The sequence below is a fragment of the Rana temporaria genome, chromosome 6 (genome assembly GCF_905171775.1).
Source record: "Rana temporaria chromosome 6, aRanTem1.1, whole genome shotgun sequence".
NCBI lineage: Eukaryota > Metazoa > Chordata > Amphibia > Anura > Ranidae > Rana > Rana temporaria.
The window spans coordinates 84,222,176-84,234,817 of NC_053494.1; the positions used below are offsets into that span (position 1 = coordinate 84,222,176).

Genomic DNA, 12,642 nt, shown 5'->3' on the forward strand with positions numbered 1-12,642 from the left:
AGAAGCTACCTTACAGCCTTCAAGAAGCCTGGATTACACAAGGCTCCAACTGTAAGGTGAGCATCAACTGCTCTGAGTGTAACAGCACAGAGCACAACACAGCTCTACATCCAGGGCCAGCGCCATGGACTCTAAGGCCGCGTACACACGGTCGAACATTTCCGCGGACATGTCCGACCGTGTGTACGGCCTAGCGGACAGGTTTCCAGCGGACAAAAGTTTCTTAGTAAGCTAAGAAACTTGTCCGCTGGAAACATGTCCGTCGGACATGTCCGATGGTTAGTACACCTAATCGGACATGTCCGCTGGTTATGATGTGTAACCAGCATCCTGAAATCCCGCGCATGCGTCGAATTGATTCGACGCATGCGTGGAAGCATTGCACTTCCGTGTTTGAGAACGTTGGTGTCTTCTACGTCACTGCGTTCTCTGTCCGCGGGGATTTTGGTCTGATGGTGTGTACACACATCAGACCAAAAGCTCCCAGGAGACATGTCCGATGAAAACGGTCCGCAGACCGTTTTCATCGGACATGTCTCCTCGTGTGTACGGGGCCTTACCCCCTCACTCCAGGTGGAAGAGCACGGCGGGGAGCAACAAGACACAGTACCTCCTGTAGTTACATCCCAGTGCACCCAAGTATGCGGAGAAGGTTCGTCTAACAAATCCTGCTCTAATGTCGCATACACACCATCACTTTATGTGATGAAAAAAAACGTCATTTTCTGTGAAGTAAAAAACGACATTTTCTGTGAAGTAAAAAACGACGTTTTTGAAACTTCAATTTTCAAAGACGAAGTTGCCTACACACAAGGGCGGACTGACCATTGAGGCTCTCGGGCACTGCCCGAGGGCCCCATGCCACTAGGGGGCCCCATCAGGGTTGCCAGGCTCAATAAAACCAGGGACAGTATGTAAAAATATGTGTTTTTTTTACATCTGTCTCTGATATGTCCGAAACAGACATGCTTTTGATGTGAAAATCCTGAGATTTTAGCTGCCCTGTCTCTGCACTGCCTCCTGGCGTGGTGGCCATCTGTAAGCCTGGGGGGCCCCATAATCTTTTATTGCCCGGGGGCCCCATGAGTTGTCAGTCCGCCGCTGCCTACACACCATCGTTTTTCTCACAATGTTCTAGCAAAGCGAGGTTACGTTCACCAAGTTTTTCCATTGAAGCTCGCTTCATAACTAGCTTCTGGGCATGCGCGGTTGTAAAAACGTTGTTTTAAATGACGTTTTTTGCTACACACGGTCAATTTCTGTGAAGTAAAAGACGATGTTTTGAAAAACTACACAAAAAATTGAAGCATGCTTCAATTTTTTTTTGTCGTTTTTCACAAGACATAAAACAACGTTTTCCCCCACACACGGTCATTTAAAGTGACGTTTTTAAAAACGTCGGTTTTTTTCATCACATAAAGTGATGGTGTGTACGTGGCATAAGATTTGTCTTGTTACAGTTTACCCCATAGGCCACAGAGAAAAAGCAGTGAAGCTATACGTGATCCTGGACGATCAAAGCAACAGATCACTCGCCAGCTCAACCTTCTTTGACACCTTCAAAATAAAGGAAGAAAACTCTTCATACTTACTCAAGACTTGTACAGGGGTAGGTGAAGGAACTTGGAGAAGAGCCATTGGTTTCCCAATTCGAATCCTTTGATGGTCAGACAACCCTGCCTCTGCCAACTCTAATCGAGTGCAATCAGTTCCCAACTGAAAGAGAGGAGATCCCTACACCAGAGGTGGCACTTCATCACAGACATCTGAAGGGCATAGCACACCTCATCCCTTAACTGGATCCCCAGGCTGAGATATCACTTCTCCTTGGGAGGGACATCATCAGAGTTCACAAGGTGAGAAAACAAATCAATGGTCCCCACAACTCTCCTTATGCCCAGAAGCTAGATCTCGGATGGGTCATCATAGGCAACGTATGCCTAGGGAGTGTTCACAAACCAACCAGCGTGAACTCTCTCTTTACAAAGACACTAGAGGGTGGGCGTCCATCCTTATTTCAGCCTTGCACCAACAGATTCCTCATAAGAGAGAAGCCTGCCAGTGTAATTCATTCCAATCCTTACACCGCTAATCTTCTTTGTGATGAAGACAGAGATCATCTAGGATGCTCAGTTTTCCGAGGGACTAAAGAAGATCACAAACTTGCCCCATCTATTGAAGATCAAATCTTCTTGGAAATAATGAGACAAGGATTCCACAAGAACAACAAAAACAGCTGGGTAGCACCCCTGCCTTTCAAAGCACAGAGACCCTGTCTTGCTAACAACAGCGAACAAGCTTTAAAGCGCTTTTCTTCCCTTAAACGCAATCTTCAAAGGAAGCCAGAAATGAAAGAGCATTTCTTCTCATTCATGAGTAAGATGTTTGAGGATGACCATGCTGAGATAGCCCCAGCTTTAAAAGACAATGAAGAGTGCTGGTACCTACCAATCTTCAGTGTCTACCATCCCAAGAAGCCAGGTAAAATCCGGGTAGTGTTCGACTCCAGCTCTCAGCACCAAGGGGTCTCACTAAATAAAGTCCTCCTAAAGGGACCAGATCTCAGCAACACACTTCTTGGTGTTATCATCAGGTTCCGCAAGGAAGCAGTTGCCATAGTTGCAGACATACAGCAAATGTTTCACAGCTTCCAAGTCAAGGAAGAACACAGGAACTTCTTGAGATTCCTATGGTTCAAAGACAATGACCCTACTAAATATATTACAGAATATCGCATGAAAGTGCACGTTTTTGGAAACAGTCCATCCCCTGCTGTTGCCATCTATGGACTTAAGCTATCCGCCCAAGAAGGTGAGAAATACGTTACACAGTTTATTGAAAGAGACTTTTATGTAGATGATGGTCTGAAATCACTTTCTTCACCCAAAGCTGCAATAAGTCTACTCAAGAGGACTCAAAGCACACTTGCCTCTTCCAATCTTAGACTGCATAAGATAGCATCAAACAGCAAGGTCGTCATGGAGGCCTTCCCTTCTCAAGATTATGCCAGTGACTTCAAAGATCTGGACTTAGCTACAGACTCCCTTCCTATGCAACGCAGCCTAGGACTCAACTGGGACCTCAAGACTGACACCCTTACCTTTCAGGTCGACCAAGAGCCAAAACCCTTCACTCGGTGAGGTGTCCTATCCACCATCAACAGCCTGTATGATCCACTCGGGTTTTCAGCACCGGTGACAGTCCAAGGTAAGATTCTGCTTAGAGAGCTTACTGCAGACACATGTGATTGGGATTCTCCACTACCTCCTGAGAAAGAGACAGTATGGGTAACATGGAGAGACTCTTTAAAGACTTTGTCTAACCTACACATACATAGACCATACACCCACTTTCCTCCTGCAAGGGTTCAGTCTAGAAAGTTATGTGTATTCTGTGATGCTTCAGTCAAGGCAATAGGAGAAGTAACCTACCTCAAGTCAGTAGACATCGAGGGCCAAATTCATATTGGGTTCGTTACGGGCAAGGCCAAGCTAGCACCATGTCCTGAAACCACCATTCCAAGATTGGAACTCTGTGCTGCTGTACTAGCAGTAGAACTAGCAGAACTTATTACATCTGAGATGGATATAGATCTCGAGGATACAGAGTTTTACACAGACAGCAAAGTAGTGTTGGGCTACATTTACAACGAAAGTAGGAGATTCTATGTCTATGTACACAATAGAGTCCTAAGGATCAGGAAGTCTACACAGCCCACCCAGTGGTGTTACGTCTCAACTGATCATAACCCAGCAGATCATGCCACAAGGTCTGTGCCAGCATCCCATCTCAAAGACACTACATGGCTCACAGGACCACCCTTACTGTACAAGTCAGTGCCTACCACTCCACAAAAGGAGACATATGAACTGTTAGAACCTGAATCTGACTCAGACATCCGTCCTCAGGTTTCCACACTACATACAACAATTTCTAACCAACTGTTGGGATCCAAGCGCTTCGATAAGTTCTCCACTTGGAAGTCCTTACAAAGAGCTACAGCTTGCTTGGTTCACATAGCCAGATCCTTTAAAGGCATCCCTAGAAGTCCAAGTTGTTGCAAAGGTTGGCATTATTGTCACAAGCCATATACAGTAGATGAGCTCACAGAAGCAAAAAATGTAATCATCCGCTGTATCCAACAAGAGACTTATGCACTAACACTAGAATGCCTTCAAAATAACAAGAGCATTCCAAAGAACTATCCTCTAAGGAAACTCAACCCCTTTATAGACAATGAAGGACTGTTAAGAGTTGGAGGGCGCATCTCAAATGCAGGACTTGATAGTGATGAAAACAATCCTGTCATAATACCAAATAACCATGTTGCTTCTCTACAATTGGGAACTTCAAAACTCACACATGAGACTCTGACAACCTTCAAGGCTGAAGTATCAGCTATAATGAATGCCAGACCCTTGACATCTATACCCAATGATCCTGAAGATCCTTTCTTGCTTACACCTTCCACTTTGCTCACTCAGAAAGTCAAGTTGATCACAGCTCCTTCAGTCAATCTGGACCCAAAGGACTTATACAGATGTCAATGGAAAAGAGTACAAGTGTTAGCCGACAAGTGAAAGAAACAATACTTGTCTAATCTACAGACCAGGAACAAATGGCAAGACAGCAAGCCCAACTTAGAGCCTGGTGCCATTGTTCTCATGAAAGACTCTCAATCAAGGAGAAACAAGTGGCCTTTGGGTCTGATAACCCAAGTGTTTCCCAGTGAAGTTGGACACTGTAACAGGAGTGACTTTTGGGCACAGATTGAGCCAGGAGATGGGGTGGCAAGTGAATCATAATTCATGTATTACATGAGATGGGACATTAATAATAATTCATGTTTGCAGGATGTCTTGAGATATCACAAGTTGTTGGCTTATTCAATGTGGGGACACATTCTTTTGAAAGGTGTTAATTGCATCTACTCCTAGACATTTCATTGTCCATTGTGTAAGTCCCCGTACACATGGACGGACAGTCCGCTGAAAACGGTCCGCCATCAGACAGAAATCCATGCGTAAACAATACACGAGGATGTGGCCGCGCCATCGCCGCGACGATGACGCGGCGACGTGGGCAGCCTTGAAGTTCAAAGCTTCCACGCATGCGTCGAATCAGTACGACGCATGCGAGGGATGGCAGTCGGTCAGACATGTCCGGTGAGTCTGTACAGACGACTGAACACGTCCGACGGACAGGTTTCCAGCGGACAGATTTCTTAGCATGCTAGGAAATTTTAGTCCGCTGGAAACTGTCCGATCCGCCGGACAATTGTCCAGTCGGGGCTACACACGACCGGATCTGTCCACTGAAACTGTCCGTCGGACAAATATCAGCGGACAGATCCGGTCGTGTGTACGGGCCTAAAGGTGTTAATCCAGGTCTGCTCCCAGACCTCTAATTATGTATGCTAAATACTGTTTATGTGTGGAATGTACTTGTCGAAGACATAACGTCTGTCTAGGGATGTGGATTGAGAAGAGATCATTGTGTGATGGTGTTTTGTTTGAGTTTTGTTAATGAAGGAACGTGCAGTGATTAGATCATGATAATTATAGGCCGGCGCTGACATGTCTAAAATGTTTAGTAATTAGCTCAAAGAATGTGATTGAAGCCCCCCACGGTGTGATGTGTGGGTGGGGAGTTGATTGTTCCTTTCATGCCTTGTACTGTATATAAGACTGAAAGTTACCATTAAAAGTTGTCTTCATTTTGGAACAAGTACAGAGCTGCGTGTCTCGTCTTGATTCTGGGGAAATGGGATGTCTGATGTCTGTTGGACGGTTGGAGTGTCAGATGAGCTGTCGTGGGTTGATGGAAGGTCGTAAACGGTGGTGACCGTTACAATTGGTGGCTAGCAGCGGGATAATTCCATCGCTTAAAGGACAGCTAAAAGGACTACTGGAGAACCGTGGCAGACCAGCCAGCAACCATAAGAAGATGGACGTAATCACAGAACTTGTCCAAATGGATGGAGCGGAAAGACCCAACTTAACGGAAAGACCCAGCGTAACAGACAGGACCCCGGAGGAGGCAAGCTTTGATCGTGCTGTCAAACTAAGACTGGCCTGCGGCCCACTTCATTGAGGAGGAAGAACATTGGGGCGTTCTGCACGAGGCAGATCCAATACAAGCAGCTAACCAGGACAACAGGCAGCAACACAGGCAGACTGTCCGGGTCAATAGAAAGGTAGCCAATGGGCTACGTGATACTGGTGCTACCATGACCCTGCTACAGAAGAAACTCATCCCAGAGAGCCAGCACACCGGAGACACCGTAGCCGTAAGAGTAGCGGGAGGCACCGTTTTCCGGCTACTCGTTGCCCGGGTTCACCTGGATTGGGGGGTTGGTTCGGGACATGTGAATGTGGGGGTGATGAAGGATTTGCCAGCAGATGTACTACGGGGGAATGATTTGGCCCCCTTGTTTCTGCGTACGCCCCGATGTGTCCCGCTGAAGCCCACACAGTGACTACCTGTGCCCCAACCCGCGTTGTTGGAACCAACTCGCTTGCGGCTGAGACCCGGGTAAGACTACCTTCCCCGACATGTACTGTAGATCCGGCACAATATCACAGTCTAAAATGGGAATGTGACAAGTTGGCCAGTGAGAAATGAGAGATGCAACGACACTACGTCATGTATTATGAGATGTCCCGTGGCTTGAACATTGAAATGCACAAACAGGCTGAAATTGTCAAAAGATTAAATGGAATTTGCATCCAGGTGGTGCCTTATCTGTCCCAAGAGCATCAGCAACAGGTTTTGGGAGCCATTGAGAGAGCAAAGCAAGTGACTGTTCCAGAACTGAATTCCATTATTCACCTCCCATGTGGAAGTAAAATATATTTTAAATATATTTTAAAAAAACATTCTTAATATATTTTTCTCAAATATATTGCCATATATTTGAAATGCTACAATTCTGGCCAGATTCAATATATTTCAAAAATATATTTCAATATATTTGTGAATATATTATGGAATGCATTGTGAAATATGTTGCAAATATATTCATACATATATGTTAAATGTACTTCTGAATACATTTAGCAATATATTTATGCAACCATAAATATATTGCAATGTGCATTTTGGAATGCATTGTGAATATATTCACAAATATATTGCTAAATGCATTCAGAAGTACATTTCACATATATTTATGAATATATTCACAATGCATTCCAAAATGCACGTTGCAATATATTTATGGCTGCAAAAATATATTGCTAAATGCATTCAGAAGTACATTTAACATATATTTATGAATATATGTGCAACATATTTCACAATGCATTCCAAAATATATTCACAAATATATTGAAATATATTTTTGAAATATATTGAATCTGGCCAAAATTGTAGCATTTCAAATATATGGCAATATATTTGGGAAAAATATATTAAGAATGTTTTTTTAAAATATATTTTAAATATAAATGTAAATGTACTTCTGAATGCAAAATTTTAAAAAATAAATTCCTATTACATTTTGAAATGCTGTGTATTTATATATTGTATTTTATATATTGTAGGCCTATAAAACTAGCAAACATTTGGAAAAAAAACAATAACACAGTACAATACACACAACTTTATTATCATGTAAATATACAAAAACTACAACACAGGGAATAGAAAGTGGTGTTAACTGTGGTAAATGACATTAATGACATAAAAGTTTGTGGTATTCTGCTGAGGTTCCTGATGTTTCTCTTCAGGTGATATTTCAACGCCGCAATTTTTCTCGTAACAGCGTCACTGATCACAGCTTATGAAGTCCCAGGAAACTTTGCCAAAGTAGCAGCTTTAAAAAGAAAATGGAAAATATTAGACTTCTTAGATTTTCCCTGTGAATCTAACTTCTTAAATTTTCCCTGTGAATCTAAAGCCATATAAGACCCTTTTCACACTGTAGCGCTGCTAAAGCTCCGGCGGTTTTGCAGTGTTTTTGTAGCACTTTTTAGGCGTTTTTTTTTTTTTAAAGGGAAAAAGACCAGTTTTTAATGTGCTTTAATTTCAATAGGCAGGTGCATTTTAGGAGTGCTATTTATAGCGCTCCCAACCCGCCCCAGATGCTGCTTGCAGGACTTTTTCTAATGTTGCGCAAGCGCACCGCCCCAGTGTGAAATTACTCATTGCACTGAAAGGGATGCAGTTTTATGAGCTTTTTAGAGGCTATTTCTAGCACTAAAACGCCTGAAAACTGCCTCAGTGTGAAAGGAGTCTAACAGATGCAGCTGAGTAAATAAAACTAACAAAATTAAGCATTTATAGATGTTTTAATGTTTCGGTACCAAAAGCAAACCTACCTGTTTAGGCCTTGTATACGACACTTGACAAGGAGATGAGCTCAACTCTTCAGACGGGACAGAAGGTGATGTACACGATACACCCACACTTCCACCATCATTCTTCAGTACTATTAGCTGCGCTCTTGTGGTTTTCAAAGTATCCATTACACCAGGCAAATCTATGGAAATGCATAAAAACTTTTTAAGTAACATAATGGCCTATTTTCTCACTATATCCATTCATTTCATTTGTTAGAAATGAATGACACTAGATCAAAAATATTCCAGGAGGGTTTCTCCCAAGGTAAAAGTAAAGATGTTCCACAAAACAAAAATCCTACTTGTGTATATAGTATGTAGTTACCTCACTGATACTATAATGAATGTAGTACAGTAAATTGGGGGCAGGGTTTTACCACCCCCAAATTCACATGTGAATGAGCCTTAAAAGTGCTATTGCCAAATGCAACTAAGAGCTCATTTACAAGTGCGGTATGCAATGCTCCTCTGAGAAATTCTGCAAGGTGGTGAGGAGGCAAAATGTTAACACCCATAATTGCAGTGAAAGGCACGTGATTGCAGCGTGGTAGTACGGCAATTATAGGTTTTAGTCAGGTGTGAGGAGGCAACATTGGAGGACACTGTGCCCTGTGATCTTTGACTTCTCCCATGTTGTTCGGGTAGATCTCCACCTCTCTAAGGCCCCGTACACACGAGGGGATATCCGCTGGAAACGGTCCGCCGGACCGTTTCCAGCGGAGATTCCTCCTCCGGATTTTGATCCGATGGCTTGTACACACCATCGGATCAAAATCCGCGCGGAATACATCCGCGGTGACGTGTCGCCGCGACGATGACGCGGCGACGTGCGCAACGCTGGAAGGTAAGTACTTCCACGCATGCGTCGAATCATTACGACGCATGCGAGGGAGGGGAGCGGACGGATTGATCCGGTGAGTCTGTACAGACGACCGGATCAATCCGCTGGACACGATTCAAGCGGATAGATTTCTTAGCATGCTAAGAAATTTCTATCCGCTTGAAATCGATCGGCCGGAGGAATCTCCGCGGATAAATATCCGCTAGGCCGTACAGACGACCGGATTTGTCCGCTGGAACTGATCCGCGGATCAATCCCAGCGGATAGATCCGGTGGTGTGTACGAGGCCTAAGGTTGCCTAACTCTGCCATAAAATACTGTAGAATGAAAGGGAAAATTATTGGTCAAACAGAAAATAAAGATAAAAAAAATCAGTACTGGTGGAATAACACACAATAAATAGATAAAAAATGAAAAGACTGCGCCAATATAAAAAATTCGATTAAAATACAAAAATTTCACCAATACCAATTCACATTGAAATATTGGCATCCAGGGGCTGATATGCCAAAAACGGTGCACAATAATTAACCAAAACAAAAAATCAGAGTGCACGGAAAAATTAGTATATAAATTCACAAAATGAATGTCCAATTATATGTATAAACATTGAGAGGTTAATACGCCAAATTGGTGATCCCAAAATTGTATGCCAACAGCACACAATTGGCAAACCAAACATCAAAAGTTCTTAATGATATCGCCACAAAACTCAAACACTGATGACCAAATAAATAATGAAGGATGATGCAGATATGATGATCAGATACAGTGCCAGTTGAATGCGGTGATATAAAAAAATGGAAGGTGCCACCACCGTAATTAAGTTGTCTGCTTACCAAAGGCAAGTTGTCTCAGTTGTTGGTTTCCTTCTTCCAAGTGCCTATTCCGGTTTTCCATTCACCAGCTGTCAGTCTTGGTCAGGTGCTTTGACAGCGGCTGGCGGCCCATCTGTCAGAATCCCCCAAAAAAATAAAAAAAAATAGCTTTCCACCTCCACACCCCATCCACCCCCCCTCACACACACACACACACACCCCATCCACCACCCCCCCACACACACCGCTAACCTCTTTCTGCACACTTTATTTGATGGCAGCTGAATGTAAACAGCAGGTAGTGGGGGAACCATAGCCAGACTGCCATTGGCTGTTTAAATTTTAAAATTAGGCTGACTATTGCGCCCCCTTCCCACTGCCTGCTGTCAATCAGCAGAGGAAGACCTGAAGAAGAATGTTCTCCTTCAAATCCTCTCCTTTGCTGATTGACAACAGGCAGTGGGCGGGTGCAATAGCCCACTAGCTATTGGCTACTGCAATTTAAAATAGTCAATAGCAACCTGGCTATTGATTCCCCTGCTATCTGCTCTTTTTTCCTGTATTCTGACAGTGGCCAGTGGCTGTTAGAATACAAAAAAAGGCCTAGGTGTCAACTGATATCAGGCTACTTCTGGGGCAGCTGGATGTAAACAGAATATCAGTACCTCATATTGTTATCGGCCTGAAAGGTGGCCCATAATTGGTATCTGTATGGAAAAATCCATATCTGTTGGCACCTAGTAGCAGGGCAGATAATATGCAAAAGGGGAGGGAGACATAAAACATTGGTAGCACTGTGCCCTGACATTATAATGGGGTATATTTACTAAAGGCAAATCCACTTTGCACTACAAGTGCACTTGGTAATGCAGTCGCTGTAGATCTGAAGGGGACATGGAAAAAAAAAAAGCATTTTTGCTTGTACATGATTGGATGATAAAATCAGCAGAGCTTCCCCTCATTTCAGATCTTCCCCTCCGATCTATAGCGACTGCATTTTCAAGTGCACTTGTAGTGCAAAATGGATTTGCCTTCAGTAAATCAACCCCTATGCTGCATGATGAGTGGATATAGAATGGAAGCCGTATAATATTATATGCAGCAATGTGCACTGAAAGTATGCTACACAGTTACTGGATATAACATGGAAGCCACACATATTATATGAAGCAGGGTGCACTGAAATTATGCTACACAGTCACTGGATATAACATGGAAGCCATACATATTATATGAAGCAGGGTGCACTGAAAGTATGCTACACAGTTACTGGATATAACATGGAAGCCACACATATTATATGAAGCAATGTGCACTGAAAGTATGCTACACAGTTACTGGATATAACATGGAAGCCACACATATTATATGAAGCAGAGTGACATGCTGTGGAAGAGGAGCTCTATAATATTACATTACTGTGCACATGCTGCATGGTAACTGGGAAGGTGAATGCACACAGAATGAGAACTATTCAGCAGGAAATAGACAAATACAACTTAACTCATGCACCAAACTGTCACAATTCTAATATTATTTGATAGAAGACATACCTTTAATCCAGGAGAATCCATCCAGGAGAATACAGAGTATCTCCACCATGCCATGCTTTCCTTTTCAGACTAGGCCTTACAGGAAGTGAGAGGTGGAAGTTCACCACCCCTCTGGTTCCCACCCAGCTCACTTCCTGTCTTCCTGTATTATGATAGAAGTCTGTCTGTTTGAAGAGTTTTTCCCAGGGCAGGATTTACATATTAGAAGATTGAAGGCACAGAAATCACAGACCCACATCCCAATAAAAGGAAAGAAAAAAAAGAAATGAGAAAAATATTTATACATGTAAGTAAGTGATGGGAGAGGCATTCTATATATATATATATATATATATATATATATATATATTATACATACACACACACTGTATATTCATTCTGCTATGTGTGTGTGTATATATGTATATATATGTATATATATATATATAATCAGATATACTCTATGTGTGTGTGTGTATGTATGTATGTATGTATGTATGTATGTATGTATATATATATATATATATATATATATATATATATATATATATATATATATATATATATATATTATATACACACACATATATACTGTGTATATACACACACAAGAATGCAGCTCTCATCACTTCCATATTTATCTTCCAGCCCAGCCTAGTATTGGCACATGACAACAGTGCAGCTTGGGCAGGGATATGACACTTAAAGCGAAGTTCCACCCAAAAGTGGAAGCTCCACTTATTTGCCTCCCCCCCCCTACTTTGCCACATTTGCCACCTTTCGGGGGAGGGGAGCAGGTTCCTGTTTTTAACAGGTACCTGTCCCCACTTCCGAGAGATCTCGCTGCGGCGGATGCGTTTCCGATGCTTTTCTGCATGCGTGTTTTTGATGCATTCCAGGGCATGTTTGGTGTGTTTTTAAAGCATTCCAGTGCATTTTCCTCCTTTTTTTCTTAACCTTAGATAAGGACATGTGCGTTCAGGTGCATTCTAGTGCGTTTTTTATGTGCTTTACAGTGTTCCATTACAGTCCAGTGCAGGAAAAATGCAGCATGCTCTACTTTTTTTCTGGAACTGCAAGCACTGGTGTGAATTATGCCATTAAAAACC

The 12,642-nt window shown here is 42.7% G+C and overlaps 1 protein-coding gene and 1 long non-coding RNA gene across 2 annotated transcripts in view; one reads left to right on the top strand and one right to left on the bottom strand.

The window, feature by feature from the left end:
• The window catches only part of GRIN2A (glutamate ionotropic receptor NMDA type subunit 2A), a 1,843,544-nt gene that overhangs the window by 1,732,297 nt on the left and 98,605 nt on the right, over positions 1 to 12,642 (top strand). The window lies entirely within an intron of this gene.
• On the bottom strand, positions 8,376 to 11,712 carry LOC120943588. The gene is made up of 3 exons (XR_005750309.1): positions 11,555 to 11,712; positions 10,023 to 10,134; positions 8,376 to 8,482 (listed from the first exon to the last, which is right to left on the bottom strand). It is a non-coding gene; the product is annotated as an uncharacterized LOC120943588 (long non-coding RNA).